The sequence below is a fragment of the Xenopus tropicalis genome, chromosome 6, assembly GCF_000004195.4.
Source record: "Xenopus tropicalis strain Nigerian chromosome 6, UCB_Xtro_10.0, whole genome shotgun sequence".
Lineage (NCBI taxonomy): Eukaryota > Metazoa > Chordata > Amphibia > Anura > Pipidae > Xenopus > Xenopus tropicalis.
This window is the reverse complement of record NC_030682.2, coordinates 59,787,174-59,793,765: the sequence shown is the minus strand read 5'-3', so window position 1 is coordinate 59,793,765 and position 6,592 is coordinate 59,787,174.

Genomic DNA, 6,592 nt, shown 5'->3' with positions numbered 1-6,592 from the left:
CTTTGGTCAGGAGACACTTCCTAAGTAAATAGTTGGGACCTACAGTATATATGGGGGTTTACCTTGACGTAGTATGGTGCTTTGGCAATTTTATGATCATAATCTTGTAAAGTAAAACCCCTGATTAACCTATTCAAGCATTAAGCTGGGCTTTTAAAGGGTCTCTATTACAGCTAATAGACATTTATTCCAGAGGCTGGTCCGATTGCAATCTTGGAGTCAGGAAGGATTTTTTTCCCCTCTGCGGCAAATTAGAGAGGCTTCAGATGGGGTTTTTTGCCATCCTCTGGATCAACTAGAAGTTAGGCAGGTTATATATAGGCATTATGGTTGAACTTGATGGACGTACATCTTTTTTCTACCTAACTTACTATGTTACTATGTTACTATGTTGCTCTAACAATAGTATAGCATACAACAAAACACCTACAACCTGGTCAGCTTTTTACTTAAAAAAACAGAGGATCAGTGAAAAAAATATTTTTTGGAAGAAAAAAACAAATTTAAAGAATAACCAGTTACAAAACACACCCTTTTTTTCTTAGTATCCCTAGATCACATGTCCTAATAATAATAATAAATCTGCCCCTGTGGTATTATAGAAATACAAGCAATAATGTTATAAAAAACCATAATGATAAGCAAAAGAAAGGAAATAGAAATAAGGGCAAATGGAAAGGATGAGGAAAAGAAAGAGACAAAATTACATATCAAGAGGTTATAAAGGCAACACGCGTATATGCCATACATTATTTTACAATGAAAAAACAGATAAGCTTTTCATTTCTAAAAACACAGTCACCAGCAATGATAATCTGTATTAAATATTGCTACTCATAAAGCCAAGCCTTGCAGCACTTTGGATTGCAGCACAATACACGAAAAATAGATGTTACATCTCCTAGGCTCTGTAGTTTACAGATGTACAGAAGGAAGCATCATTGCTCCCAGGGATAAATAGAGAATACAAACATCACTATAACTATGATGAAAAAGCTGATAGCATAGAATAAAACATAATTTCCCAGCAGGAAAAGCGAAAACACATATCTAGCTGAAAATGAACAGTGTATCATTACTCTACATAACAATATATGCCGTGGTTTTATATTGCTGTCAGTTGAGTATTTCTTATTATTAAGGCACAATATGCTTTACAAAAGAATGCTCCAGTGCTTAAATCAAAGATAAAACTTTTTATGTTTGCACTGATTATGCTAAATGATGCTTCAGATCTGAAGTAGGTTCTTTGAATAATGTTTTCCTGATGAGCTGCACTATCAGAAGTTAAATCTCAGGTAATTGCTCACAACAAAAACTTGCCAATCAAACACTGACACCAAAGAACTTTAAACACATTTGTACAGCGGGGTGCTTGAATGGCAAATGTACTGCACTGCCTGTTAAAATAGATGAAATTCTGTGTCTTAATAAACTATGTAGAAGGGCTTATTAAGTCAGCAGTCTTGATCATTACTGAAAATAAATATGCTCCAAATATAACTTTTTTGATTAAATATTAAATGGTACTGTATCACGCTTAGGAATTATGTGGCATTAAACAATTTTATAGATAAAAGGACCAGTGCCCTTATTTATAATGTATGACTTAAGCTGGCTTAGTTTAAGTGAGTTTATCAAAGAAGTACAGCAATCAAGTTCCATGACTGAATATAATATCATTTAAGCCAGAGTAAAAGTAGTACAGAGTAACTCTCAGGAGGAAAAGGATATTAATAGAATTAGGGAAATTATTATTAGGGAAAATGATAGGTCTCTATCAGGATGTATTGCATAAAACAGCTTCATATGTAAAACCCTGCTTCATCTAAATACTAACTAACTATTTTCATAAAAATATAATTTTATTGTAGTACAGGTATGGGACCCATTATCCAGAATGCTTGGGACCTGGGGTTTTACGGATAAGGGGTCTTTCCGTAATTCGGATCTCCTACCTTAAGTCTGCTAATAAAATTATTTAAACAGTAAATAAACCCACAGTATTGTTTAGGCTACAATAAGGATTGATTATATCTTAGTTGGGATCGAGTACAAGCTCCTGTTTTATTATTAAAGAGAAAAATTAAATCATTTTTGAAAATGTGAATTATTTGATTACAATGGAGTCCATGGGTAATGGCCTTTCTGTAATTTGGAACTTTCTGGGTAATGGGTTTCTGGATAAGGGGTCTGATACGTGATGTTCCTTTGGGTAATCCTAAATAGAAAACTGCCATTTTAAGCAGTCTGGCCTTAAGGTCTGGCTATGGTACTCTAAAATTACACCAACTGGGTATGGCAAATGTTCTCTCTCAAATTGTAATTTTCAAAATTTTCCTCTAATGAAGAAACTGCTACATTTTACATCTGTTGGCAAAAATATGATGGCATTTAGGCTACATGCAGTGGAAGGTAAGGCAGATATAAGACACGATGGGACAGATTTATCCAACATTGAACTGTATTATAACTATGTTATATATAATAATATTTTTTCTTTTTATTAACACTGACTATCATAATTTTCAATGCATACACTTGTAATTATGGCAGAATAGGTTCCAGTGTGACAGCACTCCTCATAAATCTCCGCTGCAAATTGCATGAGACAATTAATTACTTGAACAAGCTATTCTTTGCAGCATAGAAAACAAAAATTTAAATCTGAAATACTCAATTTTTTACTGAACAGTACCCATTTTGACCACACTGTTAAAGCACAGAGCATTGATAAAGTATCCCCACTGTGAAAACAGTAACATGACATTTGACATATACTTACATTTGGCTTACATTTGTGTTATATCCCCTATTAGACCCTTTAATATCAAGAGGTCTATGTAGGGGTTGTACCACTTTTCACCTCTTGACACAACTGGGGTGGCATGCTTAATTTCATTTTGTGTGTGATTTGTTCTTTTACTGTTTTATTCTTTTTTAAAAAAAATATTTTTATATTATTCTCTGTTTTTTTACAAACGATCAACTTTACGAATTATTATTTTGCTTGTCCCAGAGCGTGTTGCATTAATACATGCAGCAGACTTGTGCCATAAAAATCACACGCTAATGTCATGTTATTGCCGCTCACTAGGAGTGATCTGTTTTCCACTCTAAAAAATGAGACTCCCCATGGGGCTACAATGACCTTAACATTCTAGGGAAAACTACTGCATTGTGAGTAGAAAACAGGGCTGGATCTGCAGCATTATGAATCCCAGGAAAAGATCATTGGCTGATAGCTTCCCAGCTTTCAAACAGGTAGCCAATTCTTTGGCTGCCCAGGACTACCTCTGTTTATAGCACTGCCCCTTAAAGTGCCAGTGCCACAGAAATGTAAAATCCAAATAACCCCTAGGCCCTTTTGCTATGACTTAAATTCTGCAGTCCATGAAAGAAATATTATAAGTTAAACCTAGTTAATTGATTGGTTGCTATGGGTTACCAGATTTGATGCAAAATCAAGAACAAAAATATGCATTTCACAAAATTATATTGTTCCTTTGACAGTTATTACATTTACATATTTTAATTGCATGTAGCACATTTGTAAAAAAAAAATGCTTCAAGGCGGTGTATTTCGTTTTTATACACTGCAAACTGGCACCAACGATAAAATGCTCTGGTGTTGCTCCATATTTTAATAGATTCTTGAAAATTATTTAAAATAGACTTAAAGAAAAAAATGTCCACACAAAGGAATAATTGGTCACATTGTGCAGATGTTTTTCATTAAATACTTTAATGAAAATACTAGATTTTTTGGAGTTTAGTTTCTTTTTTTTTCTTCATTATGAACTCAGCATTGCATTCTATTAGCATCACAATACACAAATTCATATATAAGAACTAGAAGGCTCCTGGAGTTCACCTGTTCCCTTTTGAATTTTGGATAATCTGGCATTATTTGGTAGCACCCAGGTCACTTTTACTGTTACTGTTGGTAATATATATATAATTGGTTGGTAATATACAGCATATACAGTCCTATCTGTATAATCACATATATATCTAAATACCAATATCTGTACTAATTCTAGATTTAAGTACGTTATGCTTGTTTAAGAAATCATCCAAGCCACTATTAAAGGCATTAATAAAATCTAAAAAAAGTCATAAAAACATTATCATTTGCTATTTTTAAAGGAGAATGTAAAGTTTTCCTACCATTCATATAATTTGAACACATCTCACCCACCCAAACAGCATAATTTGTACTGCATATACCCCTTCCACTCGCCAGCCCCTTTTTCACATTTTCCTAAAACAAATAGCAGCTTTCACTCAGCGGCTAATTTCCTCAGAAATCATCAGAGCTAGAGCAAAGTTTCTCTGGGACTCAGCAATGCCATCTCTTTATTGGAGACTAGACTGGAGGAGCATGTTTAGCTTGGGAGTGAGCATTCCCAGTAGCCAGCAGCCAAAGTAAATTTCCAAGGGAGGGGGCCGAGGAGGATAAGTTATTAAAGGGGTTGTCCACCTTTTCTCAGTGATACCCTAAAGATTATGTGCCATGCAAAGACTGTTTATCTGTGTCTGAATAAGCTGTTTAAAACTTACTGTATGTTCACACAAATAAATCATAAAAAGTTTTCAGGGAGGAGGAGCGTTTCTTCTCACCAGTGTGAGTCACATGTGAGCTCCCCCCTACCCCCCCCCCTCCCTCCCTGAACATTCATAGCAGAGACAGCAACAGCAGCCACATGATCATGTGGACTGTAACTGTGACTGTAACTTTAGCAGCCAATCAGAGGAAAGGCAGGAAGAAAGAGACAGGAAGTAGACATGTGCAGTAGCTTTGGATGTTCCTACTGCCAGTACTCAGCGTTACACAGAGCTTCAACTAGCTTCATTTATGTGAAGGTGAACCACCCCTTTAAGGGGATGCTGCAGCCTTACTATTTGAACTGCTAGAATGGAAAATGTTTAAAGATTTCAAAGAGGCTATTCAAAGATTAATTTTTTGTGGGGGTTTACATGTCCTTTAAAGATTGCTTCCCTTCAGGCTTACCTCAGTTGCATTTCCTGTGTGACTCTACTGCATCCCCTGCACCACTTTTTTGAATTGGGGTTCTCTCCATTACCCATCCCAATATACATCCATGTTGAGATTGATGCCCGCACTCTTAACTATTCAGACCACATTTATCATATGTAAAAAACCTGTTCCACTATTCCTCCAATGCAACTATTGCTTAGTGCAAGTGGACAACCTCTTAATTTGCTGTTTTGAAAGCTTGAGGTATGAAAAGATAGCAATGTACATGTGGCGCCAACAATGACCCTTCCACCCCATCCGTTCTGTCTATGTCATGTTAAAGGTCTGTTTAGAAACCAGTGCAGTCCACATTATGTATTTACTCAAATATTATCATATATTCCAACCCATGGATCTACAGGTACAAGTAACCCCCTTCCAGATACTAAAAGCTGTAGCCCAACAACAAATGTGGTACTATAGGTTGAATATCTCTATGCTCTATGTCCTGCCCCGCAAGAGCCTACAAACCACTGTATTTTTGGTGGCTACATAGAGCCCTAATGTTTTAGCCCATGTTTTCTAGCCTGGGTGGATTCACACCACCTATAACACACCCATACTCCCATCATCCTATTTCTACTTTTCCTAGGAGATTGTAGCTCATCTATAGTTTAAGTTCACTGGTAATCCATTATATACTTTTATAAACTTTTCCTCCTTTAAGACTTAATTTGTTCATAACTATAAGCCAATACTGCGCTGATGGGAAAGCCCATAGTTACAAGAAACATCTACATTCCAATGTCTTTGTGTATATAATCATTCCAAGGACTCTACATGCAACTAAAGATGGTAGCAATCTGCAAGCACAGCCCTAAATTAGCCATAAATCTCTGCAAACCTTACTACTCAACTTATCAACAATTTGTTGCCTTATTATATTTTTTGGTATTTTCATCAAACTTTTTAAAAGCCTGATATTGATTTCCATATAATTCCAACGAAAACAATTTTTATACGGTTTATTGCACTCCTATCTATGTACATCATTATGGTTTCTAATAATTCTGAATATTTTACAATTTAGCTTGGTAATGCTGCAATCAGCTTTTGAGAATTTCCCAAGCAACTTGAAAAGTTCTGAGCTTTCTATTCATCTTGAAATTGCCTTGAAAAGTACAGCTGCTCATAGCTAAGCTAGAATTTATTTTCTGTAGTTTCTAAAGTGAACAATTTTGAAGTTGGCCATTAGAGCTCCATCAGAATTGAAATGCAATCTTTTTTGCCCTTTACAATAAACCCATTTTGTAAATTATGACGTTGCCTCTTGTATGCTGTCCTCTTTTTGCTAGCTACTCCTACATAAAAATTGCTTTTATTGTCAAAAGCTATGTATTTATAATCAGAATAAGCGTAGTCATTTCTTTATGCCTCTAAATGAAAATTTTAGATATAAGTGATATAAGACTATATTTTGACAATTACTGTTTTTAGGCATCTTTTTCATTTTGCCATATTAACATTTCAGAATTTAGGCTCAGTGAAAGACCGCAGTTATTTATGGGAAGGACATCTCCTATAGATTCTATTTTAACCAGATAATTCTAA